Genomic DNA, 14,079 nt, shown 5'->3' with positions numbered 1-14,079 from the left:
AAATGAGAAGAGAAATCATGGCATTTTCCCAAATCCCGGGAGAACAGCTCCATGATGCATGGGAGAGGTATAATGATCTTCTAAGAAAGTGTCCACACCATGATATTGCTCAATGGCACTTAATACATATCTTTTATGATAGTCTTACAGATTCTTATAGAAATATGGTTAATGCTTCCAGTAATGGAGCTTTTTTGCATAAGAGTCTGGCTGACGCTTGGAAACTGTTTGAGGTCCTAAGTGAAAACTCAGTGTAACACACTTCTTCCTCTAAGTCTAGGTCTTCGATCACCTAGAATGCCTAAGGTTGAAAAACTTTACAAGGTAGATAAATCTAGTGAGTTAGCCGCTCAAATAGAAGCCTTGAACCGTAAGTTCAATCAAATCTTATCATTTGGCTTTGCTCCTGTTGCTAATCCACAAACTGCCGTGCCAAAGAAAGTTTGTTCCATCTGTGTTAATCCTAACCATTTTACTGACGCTTGCTCTATGCTGGGACAATCATCTGAGATCCCACAGGAGTAAGTGAATGCTGCATTCTCTAGGCCAGCTTATAATCTATATTCTTCTACATATAATCCTAGCTGGAGAGATCATCCCAATCTGTCATGGCGTAACCAAAATCAAGGGAACAATGCTCCCCAATCTCAGGGGCAGTACCAAAATTCATCTAATCCTATGCCACAAAATAATTCTTTCAATCAATCTGGTATTTACCGTCCACCTCAATTTAGGAATCAACCCACTCAAGCTCCTAATCTTCCACATCTTCCTAGAAATTTTGCTTTTGAGGAACAAGTACTCAATGTTCTTGTTGATCTTAAAACCAATACCCAACTTCTTAATTCTCATTCTCAAGTCATAGCAAAGCTAGAGGCACAAGTTGGGCAAATAGCGAGTACTCTATCTCGAAAAGAGGATGAAAAGCTGCTTAGTCAGCTAATAGCCAACCCAAAAGGGCTGACTTACATGATTGATGAAACCAATTCCTTAAGTATTCATCATGAGCAAGTTCAAGCTATCACTACATTGAGGAGTGGTAGAATGGTTGATAACCAAGTTGAAAAAGAACAGGAGGAAAAAGAAAGGCTTAGGATTCCCATTATTCCTATCATTCATCATCCACATCCCAATGATGTTTCCTCAAATTCTATTTTACAATCCACAAACGGAGTTGAAGGTGGAGTCACTTCTTCATCTACTCCTAACCCTGAGACAACTTATGAACCAAAAGCGCCTTATCCTGAACGTCTCAAGGAACCCTCCTACTTTGGTAAACAAGGGGAGAAAATTCAAGATATGATGAAGGTCTTTAAACAGGTCAAAATTAATCTTCCTCTACTTGATGCTATAAAGCAAATCCCAGCCTACTCCAAATTTCTAAAGGACTTGTGCACCCTTAAGAGAAAATCCAGAAGCCAAGTTCCTAAAAAAGTTTGTCTCACCGAGCAGGTCAGTGTTATTCTTAAGTACAACACTCCTCTCAAGGTTAAAGATCCTGGTGCTCCTACAATTTCTTGTATCATTGGAAACAATGTGATAGAGTGAACACTTCTTGACTTTGGAGTAAGTGTGAATCTTATTCCTTACTCGGTGTATAAGAAGTTAGGTTTGGGAGAGTTGAAACCTACGTCGGTTGTTCTACAGGTTGCTGACCATTCTGTCAGATAACCACGAGGTATTGTTGAGGATGTACTCATAAAAGTGGACAAGTTTTATTTTTCAGTTAATTTTCTAGTTCTTGATACAGAACCAGTCCACGATTCCAAAAAGTATATTCCAGTCATTCTTGGGTGACCTTTTCTAGCCACAGCGAATGCTTGCATTAACTGTCTGACTAGAGTCATGGACTTATCTTTTAGAAATATGAAAGTCAAGTTAAACATCTTCAATGCTATTCATCATTCCCACGATGATAGTGAATGCTTCTGAGTTAATGTTATTGATGAGTTGGTTGAGGAATCACTCCCAACTATTTTATCCAAGGATCCTTTAGAAGCTTGTCTGAATCACTTCAATTATAAAGATTTCGATATTGATTCTTCAATAGCTGAAGTGAATTCTTTGCTCAATTCCACTCCTATCAAAGATTTTCCTCCATGAAAATCTAGGTTAGAGCCTCTTACACCACTTTCTAGTATTCCGCCTATTCCTTTTTTAAAGTCTCCACCTAAGCTTGAGCTTAAGCCACTACCGGAAAAGCTCAAGTATGCTTTCTTGGGTTTAAATGACACCCTTCCGGTAATCATTGCTTTCAATCTTACAAGTTCCCAATAAAGTAGTCTCTTAAAAGTTCTTGAGAAAAATAAGAAAGCTATTGGGTGGATTGTGGCTGATTTGAAAGGAATTAGCCCCATAATTTGCATGCATCAGATTCATTTAGAGGAGGATTCTCAAACATCTCGGGAACTCCAACGAAGATTGAATCCTAATATGAAGGAGGTAGTTTTGAAGGAAGTTGTGAAGTTACTAGATGCGGGAATAATTTACACCATTTCAGATAACAAGTGGGTGAGTCCTACTCAAGTAGTACCTAAAAAGACAGATATTACAGTAGTTGAGAATTTCGAGGGTGAACAAGTTCCACAACGCACCACCATTGAATGACGTGTGTGTATTGATTACCGAAAACTCAACTCCGCTACTAGAAAAGATCATTTTTCACTTCCATTCATTGATTAAATTCTAGAGTGATTGACTAGCCAAAGCCATTATTGCTTTTTAGATGGATATTCCGGCTATAATCAGGTGGCCATTGATCCTAAGGATCAACAGAAAACTACTTTCACTTGCCTATTCGGTACATTTGCATATAGACAGATGCCTTTCGGATTATGTAATGCGCTAGCAACATTCCAGAGGTGTATGATGTCTATCTTTTTAGACATGGTTGAAAAGTTTCTCGAAGTCTTTATGGATGACTTCTCTATTTTCGGGTCTACATTCGAAAACTGTCTTCAAAATCTTTCCCTAGTGCTTCAGCGTTGTAGGGAAACAAATCTTATTCTTAGTTAGGAGAAGAGCCATTTTATGGTTCAAGAGGGTATTATCGACGCCGGGTTCTATCGACGCTTCATTAACGATTTTAGCAAAATTTCTCGTCCTTTATGTAATCTACTTTCAAAGGATGCTCTTTTTATCTTTAATGAATCGTGCCTTGAAGATTTTCAAAAGCTTCACTCTCTTCTTTCTTCAGCTCCTATCATGAATGCTCTGGACTGGGCTCTTCCATTTGAGATTATGTATGACGCATCTGATTATGTAACGACCCAAATCCTCATGGATCCGGATCATTAAACGGGTTCTTACCCGACCCAAAATCATCCGAAGGTAAAATGGTCTTTTCACATTAAATTTAAATAACAAGGTCCAAAAGGGTAAAATGGTAATTTACCACAATTCAATAATTTAAGACTCAAAGGGTATAACAGTCATTTGCTGCATCACATAATAAATAAAATAAGGTTCGGGGCAATACAGTCCTTTCGGTAGTTAAAATATAATTATTTTACTTATTTGGGTCATAAAATTAATTATGTGTAACCTCACTTGGGTGCCAAAGTGTAATTTTAAGAAAGTAAACACATATTACTTAAGTGACATAAACCGGTCGACGTCTCCACACCATACGTCGACTGGTTTGGGTTATGAATAGTGGGAAAACCCACTGCCGAGATACCGGTTGACGTCTGGAATTTTTACGTCGACTGGTTTGGGACGTGCAAGATGAACAACTTCTAGGAGGATACCGGTCGACGTATAGGAAGCCATACGTCAACTGGTTTGGGACGTGATAACGGTCGACGTCTGGGAAGCCACACGTCTACTGGTTTGGAACGTGTACAAGATTACCACACTGTAAGATACCGGTCGACGTATGGGGAGCCATACGTCGACTGGTTTGGGTCATTCACGTTCAAAATGCTTACTGTCAGGATACCGGTCGACTTATGGGATGCCACACGTCGACTGGTTTGGGTTATCCAGACTTGGTTACCACTGTCCAAAGAAAAACGAAACGTTCAACCACCCACGCCATTACACTTACGTACATAAATTAAGATATGCTTCAACATCAAATTGTAATAACAACCACCACGTTGATAACATAATTTACAACACGTTACACCAAATACGAGAATTTGTGTAATAAGAATTTAATTACATTACCCAAATGGCTTTACACAAAATGGACCTAAATACATCACATGATGCTAATTAATACATTTTGAATCAACCCTTTTTCAAAATTAGGCCCAATACAAAAGTAGCAAAAATGAAACATTTTTCTACTCCAAGCTAAGGCAAGGGTGGATTGTTTTCCGCTATTTCTTTGCCATGACCTGAAAAAAATGTAGAATATGATGGGGTGAGCAATATGCTCAGTAAATGACACTTAAGACATGTCTTTTGTGTCCCCGTGAATCCAACCAAAGAATAGGGCAATAGGAATGGGGATCATACAATGTCGGAATAACACAACATAACAACAAGTCTCATTATAAACAATAGCATGCTATGGGATGCAATGCATGCCGATGTCGCTCCCCATTTTCTTTTCTCAAAACATCACTTTCAAACTGTTAATATAACCCGCCCTTTGGTGACCCCGTAGCAACACGAGAGGAGGATTGGCTAGTGTTCCTGACCCTTGGTACCCCCGCGGCGTCATTATAGGCCCAGCTAGCTCAACCACGCTAGGGCGATTCCCTAGTCTCCTCTAGGCTATATTAACACTCCGGCCCTTTGGTACCCCTGTGGCGACCGGGTTTTCACAAAACAATTTGTCAACATACTTTCCCAAAACTCCTTTTTTTTTTCGTTTCAAAATCAATTTTCTTCCCATTTCTTGCCCAATGTAAATGCATATATGCATTTATGTCATGCCAATGTTCATCATTTCACAATTTGTTCAAATTTGTCTACAAAGCATAGCTCACAAGAATATACCACATGCTCACAAACATTAATAATCTAGCATTTTGAGCATACATACATCAACACATAAGCATGTTCATCACATGGATCATCTAATACACATAGTCCCACAATTAACAAAATACATAACAATTAGACAATTGTCTAGGAACTACCCAAATTAAGCATGTTGATTAACCATTTAAAAGGAGCTAACTCACTAAAGCACAAGAACATCATGGATTAAGAGCCCCTACCTCAAGTTGATGCAAAACCCTTAAAATGGGTCCCTAATTTCAAATCCCTAGGGAGGCTCAAAGCTGAAATCGTTGGTACTCACGCGTAGAGCTCGTCGTACTCGCCGTTTAGCCGCAAACGGCACTTAAAAACTCCAAGAGTAATCATGATACAAAGTTTAATGTAAAAGAGAAAGAAAATGAAGAGGAAATGGAGCAAGAAGGGAAACCAGCGGGGAGAGAGAAGATAGAGGCCAAAAATGTGGCCTCAAGGCTTTAAAGTTGGTGGTGGTGGGTCCCATGAATTTCCTTTTCTTTTCCATTTTTCATTAGTCTCAATTTGCACCATATATTACAATACATGCCCCACTAGATAACCACCACATAAAAATATAAATTTAAAATGCACAAAAGCAATTGGACCCAACCACATTCCCATACATAAAACGTGAAATGACGGAAATGCCTTTACGGCGACACAACTTCCGAAAAAATGAAAAATACTGAAAATTGGAAACGTCACAGATTATGCTATAGGTGTTGTCTTAGGACAATGAGAAGATAAACTTCCTTATGTTATCTACTATGCTAGTAAAACTCTTTCAGAAGCACAATTGAATTATACGACTACTGAAAAAGAGTTACTTGCAGTTGTCTTTGCTTTGGACAAATTCAGATCATATCTATTGGGTTCCAAAGTCTTAGTTTATTCTGATTATTCTGCTTTGAAACATCTTCTTTCCAAAAAGGAAACCAAACCCCGTTTGATTCGATGGATTCTCTTGCTTCAAGAGTTTGATTAAAATATCCCGGATAAGAAAGGGTCAGATAATGTTGTAGCTGACCATCTTTCTAGATTCTGATTGCAGATACCTCAACGTCACCTCCAGTCTGTGATTCCTTCCCGGATGAACTAGTTGTTTGAGGTTTCTCATAAGGATTTGCCTTGGTTTGCTGATATTGTGAACTACCTCGCAATAGGCAAAATTCTTTTGTCTTGGTCAAAGTATGAAAATGATCGATTCTTCTACCAAATTAGGATGTACTATTGGGAAAATCCTTAGCTATTCAAGTACTGTGCTGATTAAATCATTCGTAGATGCGTTCCTGAGAGTGAATTTCATAATATTCTGACCTTCTGTCACAGTTTAGCATGTGGAGGTCATTTCAGTCCAAAGAAAACTGCAGCTAAAATTCTTCAATGTGGTTTCTTTTGGCCTTTGCTCTTTCGAGATGCATATTTATTCTATAGGTTATGCCTTAGATGTCAGCAGCTAGGATCGATTTCTAGAAGGAATATGATGCCCTTAACTCTAATCTTAGTTATTAAGGTTTTTGATGTTTGGGGTATTGATCTCATGGGTCCTTTTGTTCTGTCAAATAAAAATGAGTACATTCTTGTGGCTATTGACTATGTTTCTAAATGGGTTGAAGCAGTGGTTACTAAAACCGTCGATCACGCAGTCGTGGTTGAGTTCATTCAAATGAATATAGTCAGTTTGGTATGCCACGAGTTATTATTAGTGATGGGGTGCTCACTTTTGTAATAGGTACTTTCGTACCTTGGTCCAAAGATACTCTATCACTCATAAAGTTACTTCTGCCTATCATCCCCAAACAAGTGGCCAAGTAGAAATATCCAATCGTGAAATTAAGAAAATTCTTGAGAAAACGGTTAAGCCAGATCGTAAATATTGGTCTTATAGACTGAACGATGCTTTATGGGCTTACCGTAGTACTTTTAAGACTCCGATTGGTATGTCACCTTACCGCCTTATCTATGGTAAAGGGTGCCATCTTCCTGTAGAGTTAGAATACAGAGCTTTTTGAGCCATAAAAAAGCTCAACTTCGATATGACATCTGTTGGTTCTAATAGGAAGTTTCAATTAACTGAGCTTGAAGAATCACGTAATGATGCTTATGAGAGTGCTAAGGTTTGCAAAGCAAAGACTAAGTCATTTCATGACAAACATATCTTGTGTAAGACTTTTGAGCCTTGGAAGAAGGTTTGGTTGTTTAATACACGACTGAAACTTATTCCTAGAAAGTTAAAGTCGCGTTGGGAAGGTCCATACATGGTTATTTCTGTTACACCTTATGGTCCAATAGAGATACAGGATTGCAAGACTGGACAACTATCCAAGGTCAATGGATAGAAACTTAAACCCTACATAGAGGGTAGTGTGCAGAGAGGCACAGTTGAGGCAGTGGAACTTCATGATCCTATTTACTTGAACTAGAGAGGTCAAGTTTTCGTCGAGCTATCGACGTTAAACTTAGTATTTGTATGTTGTACAGTAATTTTATTGCATTCTTATTTTCTTTTATTTTCATTTCTGATTTAATTATTTTTCTAGGTTTTAGCAATTTTTAAGATTATTTTATTTTGTTTAAAGTTTAGTTTTCGGTTGAAAAAGGAAAAGAAAATAAATAAATAAATTAAAAAAAAAAATCTGAAAATTTGTCACAATACTCGAGCCTAACCTTTGGGGCTCAAGCATCAGTACCTCAAGCTCGAGCCTTTCATCATCAATAATTTAGGAATTGGTGGCGGCAAGCTCGAGCGCAAACCCTCAATGCTCAAGCCTGAAGTTTTAAAAGTTTTAAAATCTAAAAACTGAGTACTCCATCTCCTAGAACAAAAAGAAAATCCATGGTTCTTTATATAAGCTCTCTAAGTTCTCTTGCTATTCATAATCGGTGCTAATTCACATTCTTGTTCCAAATCTACAGGAAACATAGAGGTAAACTTCTTTTTCTTCTTCTTTTTTCAAATTAAATTTCCCTTCGTTCACTAATTTTCTAGATCAAATGAAGGGAAATATGAGTTATGTTTTGGATATATGAGTCTATGAATTTTGTTCATACATCATCTACATAGACTAGTTGTTTAGATCTACTTTTCATTGCTTAACTGAACTAAGTTCTGTGATCTGATTTGGTGAAGTCCAGGTAAAGCTCGAGCTTTACAAGTTTAGGCTCGAGCATCAGCTACTAAAGGCTTGAGCATCAGTACCTAAAGCTCAAGCCTCAGTACGCAGATTGCAGGGACTGGAGATTTTTGAGAAATTTGAAGGTTTATCTTGATGATGGTTCGTCCTACTCCTACAAAGTGCGCTAGAGTGATGAAAGATGTGTTGCCAAGTGTGTGGCAGAAAATTCCAATTTCTTATGAAACAACCTTTAATTATCAGGTGTTCATCAATGATCCGCGCACTAGATGGGCTATAAAATCTTTCAGTTATAGGCACCTTCTTCATCTCTTGGTCCCTGTTACTCAGGTTGCTTATCCTTGTCTTGTTCGTTTGTTTTACCTCAATCTGGTTTATAATGGGGATAACCCTTGGGAGCTTAGGACTAGAATTAATGGGTATGATTTAATTATTAATCCAGACACTATTGTTGTTGCTCTAGAATGTTATAATGCATTATCGGCAATAGTAAATGAGAGGCGTAGCTGTCCTACTTTCACACATTTCCCTAGGGTACCAATTGCTAAGAATTTAATTCAGAAGCTATGTGATGGTTGATTTGCTAGGAGAAAGTGTAGTAGTACTACCAAAGCCAAAATTCCTAAAAGGTTGTGGATTCTAAATTATATCATCTCTGCTAATGTCTATCCTCTTGGACATAAGAATATTAGGAATGCTGACTTTCTCGAGGCCCTTTATGCTATTCAATTTGAGCACTGGTATTCGTTCCCAAGGATGATTTTCTGTCAGCTACTGGAGTTTTGGCCTTAGATTGGACCGCATAAGGATATTTCTACGTATGTGCTGCCTTTTCCATATATGAAGGATATGTAGCGGTTGTTGATAGGAGAGCAGATGATGAGGCTATAGAGGAAAAGATGGATCTCTCCTATAGCCAGCACAAGGTGAGGAGGAGACCCGCTCCTACAGCCCAGCCTGAGAGTTCTTCTCAGATGAGATTAGAGGCCAGAGTGACCAAGCTACAGGATGGTCAGATGGTGCTGCGGTAGATGCTGATTGCGCAACAGAGCATATTCGAGGAGTTACTTCGTTGCACTCCGTCCGTTCCATCCACTTCTTCCTATCCACCACCACCTATGGATTAGTTTTTAGGACTTTTCTATATTTTTGTTGGTTAGGGCAGTCTTTTTGCTGTATTTATTTCCATATGATGTATACCTGCCCTAAGTCTTTCTTTCACAAGCATTGTACTGATTTTTGATACATATACGTGCTTTTTGGTTATATTCTCCTTGTGTTTATATTTCTCTATGCTTACTCCATATACTTGATACTTTGATGTGTGTTGGAGATTATTGATTTTGCCAGATATAACAGATTAAGTTTGGGGGTGATTTTGAAAGGAACCACTATGTTGAAGGAGACGATCCTGGAAACTCATTTTTACCCATCTATGTAGTATTTTGTCATATCTTTGTTGGTTTACTTATATGATAATATCTTTCTAAGTCTCCTTTGTTCTCACATATTGAGGACAATGTGCACACTAAGTTTGGGGGTAAGGCTATGTTTGTGTTGAAAAGTTGAAAAAAATAATTTATAATTTTTTTTTTTTTTTTTTTTTTTTTGTGTACACAAGGATATGATTTAATATGTGATGATATAAGCATTTATTTGAGTCTGTTGATGGTTATATACTCTATTTGCAATCTGATGTTGGTTAGAACTGGTTTGTATACTAAATTACTGTGAAAGGGATTACTTGAAAAAATTTTAAATCAGTTGGTGGTTTGTGGTTCACTCTGTTAAGATGATTGTTGTTTAATGATGTTGATCTCTGAGATGTTACACTTTGCACATATTCACACTTGCATGAATTCTGTGGGGTAGAAATTAGAAGTCATGTTTTGTTTTGAGTTAGACTGAAATGATCAAGTCGATATGATAATTTTGATAAGTAAGGCATATAAAAATAAAAAATAAAAAATAAATAGAAAAATTTGGTATGTATGCAACGCAACAAGGAAAAAATTCTTCACCAATATGAATGAAAAATGAAAAAAACATGATGACAAAAAAATAAAGAAAAAGAAAAGTAGAAAATGATCAAGTTCAGGTTTGTACTTAGATTGCTTAAGTGATTAAGTCTTTAGGGGTGTGTTCTGACATCTAATGCCCTAAGATCGTCTGATCTAGAAGTCATTAGCTGAAAGCTTGTTACATAAGGGGTTTAGGTTGCCTAGATTACTTGAACAATTAAGTCCTAAAGGGTGTTTTAACACTTAATACCCCAAGACCATTTGGTCTGAGAGTCATTGGCTGAAAGTTCGCTATAAGGGTGATTTAGAAAGTTTAATAAACCTGAACATTATACAGTATCCTTTTTGAAAAATGCATACCCAAAAAAAAAAAAAAAAAAAATGCCTTGGGAGTTGGAGTTTGAAAAGTCTGCCAGTGAATTAAGGAATAGCAAGGAATAAATGCAAGTATGGACAATAAGCCACATGTTAAATTGTAGGATCATTGTCAAAGTATCTTGAGAGATTAAAATTGTTGAATGAATGATTAAACTAATATGTGTGGACTATGGTTGCTTAATTGAAATTGGAAGTTGAAAATTTTTCTGATTACATGATTGGTATACTTGCTGTATTTAACTGATTAATGAACTGTAGGGAAGATATGATTTAAAAATAGGCTTGAATAAGCTTGCTGTGCATTTAAGGCACTGATTTGAGAAGTTTGTGGGTATCTTTACTAGAAACCTCACGAGAGTACAACTCGTCCACTGGGGGTAACCTAGGGGTTTAAAGGTTTGTTGCATAAACTAACTACAACCATGATTCCTATGAAAGCGGCTTTTTAGTTCTGTATTGCTAGGAGACTAGCAATATGTAAGTTTGGGGGTGTGATGAGCGCTAAATATATGCATATTCGAGCCCCTAAATACGTATATGTTAAGGTCTAAAGTGATACTTCTATCCACAATTAGACTAATTTATATTTAATGTGTATATGTAGGTACTTTCCCAGATAAATGGTTAAAATCGGGACTTTATGATGGTATCAAAGCTTACAGAGTCGTTGCCGGTCATTCAGAGTAAGCCGAGAGCTTAGATGGTGAAGTTTGAAGCAATTCAAGCCCCCGAGCTTGAGCTCGAGCCCAAGTGTTGAGGCTCGAGCATCACAACAAAGAGGAGAAGTGATCGGTTGGTCAATTAACATCAACCTTCGCAATAGCACGAATCATTGTAAAATAGGGCTATTGGTCGGGTAAGTCGAACCACAGGGACTACGCTAGTCTAATACAACCTAAATGTCTAGAATCATTCTTAGAATGATGAAGGGTGTATAGAGGTTTTGTTGGATGTCACTTAAGCTAGGAAATTAAAAGTGCATAAAACAGTAAATTGCAAGAATTCAAGGGAGTGAGTACAAGTAAAGAAGGCTAGGGAAATGAATCCACCTCCATCCCTCTACACATGCTAGGTTAAGATTAATTTAAGGGGAAAACAACATATATGATAGTCATGATACATAACAATACTAGGTTGCTATAATATCCTTAAGAAGTTCATTTAATTAGAAAGGCAAGAATAAACCATCAAAGGTTCACATGATCAACTACCTAAACTAAAATGTAGCTTAGAACATGCTTACTAAGCCAAGGATTATCAAGCCCTAATTTAAATGGTGAATGCACATAAAGCTAAGAATCAAGTATAGCCCATCAAAGGGAAACCCTAAGCCATGAACTATCTAGGTTCTCCAACTCCATGCCATTAAAACCATTCCATGATCTAACTTCCATTGTCACCATGGAAGTGCAAGCAATATGATTAAGAAAGGCAACCATCCAAGACAAGATGAATAACTCACAATAATCATTTAAAACATTCAACATTCATTACAACAAAAATGAGGCTCTTGACCATGGAAAGACTATCAAAAATACATTGTAATCCCCAAAAATAAACTATACTAACACATGCTTACAAGGGAGGGGTTTCATCACCTCCCTAGATGAGGTTTAGTTACCCATTGGTGAGCTAGAAGAAGGAAGAAGCATCATCCTCATCTCCATTTTCGAGCTCCTACTGTAGCACTCAAGAACACCCTTCTCCTTGCTCTCTTCTCTCTCCTTTCTCTTGCTCAAGATACAGCTTAATGATATATGTGGCCTTTGGGTAGCCTTTTATGCTCCAACCATACCCTCTCTCCTCCAAGGAACACCTCCAACCACTTCATAAAGAGGGAAGATGGCATTGAGGAAACCAATGTGCAAGTGGGCTGAAATGAGCCATTTCCGAAGGGCATTCTGCCTGATTTTCGAGCGCACGCTTGGTGACTTCGAGCACTCTAACTTAGTGCAATGTGCAACATGCTCCTCTTGCTCAGTGCTGACCTATTTTGGGAAAACTGCTATAACTTTGTGCCCCGAACTCCGAATGACGATCTGTTTGAAGCTTTGGAGAGCTGATTCAGTGCTTTAAAAACTTCATGTTTTGATGAAGACCCAAATCTCAAGTCTGGTTGGTCGAAAATGGGGAGAAAGGCAGTACATCAGTGCTGCCAGGCAGTTCTGCGCACCTCTGTTGTGAAGATCATAACTCTCTGCTCCGAACTCCGAATGATGAACCACTTGAAGATTTGGAAAGCGGATTCAGAGCTCTAAATCTTTCATGTTATGAGGGAAGTCCAGTTCTCGAGTTTGGAAGGTCAAAATGGCAAGCAAAGACCAGGCTCTACTGCTGCCAGAATTCAGCATTGGCACCCTTTTGTTGCTCAAGACTCCACAAGGCCTTATTCTTGTTCCATTTTGGCCAATGAACCTGAAAATGCATAAAAACATAGAATTGGAGTTAATCTACATAAAATAATTAATAACTGGACTTTGTTAATGTAATTTAGGGCGCTTGAATATACATTATTCGGCGCTTATCACACCCCCAAACTTACATTTTGCTAGTCCCTTAGCAAAACTACAATGAAAAACATAAAGAAAAGACAACCATGGGCATGCTACTACAAAAAATATCCTCCATGGTAAAATGAGATAGAAACATAGCTCAAATACAACTTGAAACAGACAAAAACTGGAGATGGGGTCATTGGGAAAACTACCTTGCATATATGAAGCATTGATACAAAAATTGGCTAAATACATTTCTACATACATGCATCAACATCAAAGTCTATATAAATAACTCAATTATCATCTCTTGAATGGAAATCAACTCTCGCTTCAGTGAAAGTGAATTGGATTCTCAACATGCGGCTTTTACTTTCTTTTCCAATTCCAAGGTACAAGTTTTCAAGTCAATGAATTCCCTTTTACATGAAGTCCCTAAGGCATGATTTTATTTTCAAGACAACTTTTGTTGCTTGTTAACAATTTATTTCAACACATAAGCGAAACATAGAATGGTTGTGCAATGCTGAAGTCCCTTAAGCTTTCTAACCAACCCTTGTAGCAAGCGTTAGGCCAACAACTCCCAAACCAGATGGCTTTAGGGTGCTAAGTGTAGAGACACTCCATAGGGCTTAATAGCTCAAGTTGGAAAGGCTACGAACTCCAACGAACCATGTTTATTACTAGTTTAATTTTTTTTGAATGACCGTGCAATGTTTAAGTCCCTTAAGCTTTCTAACCAACCCTTGTAGCAAGCGTTAGGCCAACAACTCCCAAACCAGATGGCTTTAGGGTGCTAAGTGTAGAGACACTCCTAGGGCTTAATAGCTCGAGCTGGAAAGGCTACGAACTTCAACTGGTCATTTTTTTTTTTTTTTTTTTTTTTTTTTGAATAAACATGCCAAAGGTATCCATCTATCAGGTTCATCAAATCAGATTAACTAGGCCAAGGTCAAGGTCAATCAAGTTGCATGCCTCACAGTTAAGTTTCCAATGTGCATCTGTGCATTGTGAAGCTTATAAGAGTGTAAATCCAGCAAGAATCTAATTGAGGCATTTATACAGACTACATTGTATTTA

The 14,079-nt window shown here is 37.7% G+C and overlaps 1 non-coding gene across 1 annotated transcript; it reads right to left on the bottom strand.

The window, feature by feature from the left end:
• On the bottom strand, positions 1–106 carry LOC132283625 (small nucleolar RNA R71). The gene has a single exon (XR_009472069.1). It is a non-coding gene; the product is annotated as a small nucleolar RNA R71 (small nucleolar RNA).
• Between the last annotated feature and the right edge of the window lie 13,973 nt (positions 107–14,079).

The sequence above is a fragment of the Cornus florida genome, unplaced genomic scaffold, assembly GCF_030987335.1.
Source record: "Cornus florida cultivar Cherokee Brave unplaced genomic scaffold, ASM3098733v1 CherokeeBrave_3.0.0_Hap2_Chr01, whole genome shotgun sequence".
Taxonomy (NCBI): domain Eukaryota; kingdom Viridiplantae; phylum Streptophyta; class Magnoliopsida; order Cornales; family Cornaceae; genus Cornus; species Cornus florida.
The sequence above is the reverse complement of the archived record's forward strand: the minus strand, read 5'-3'. Positions and strand labels throughout refer to the sequence as shown.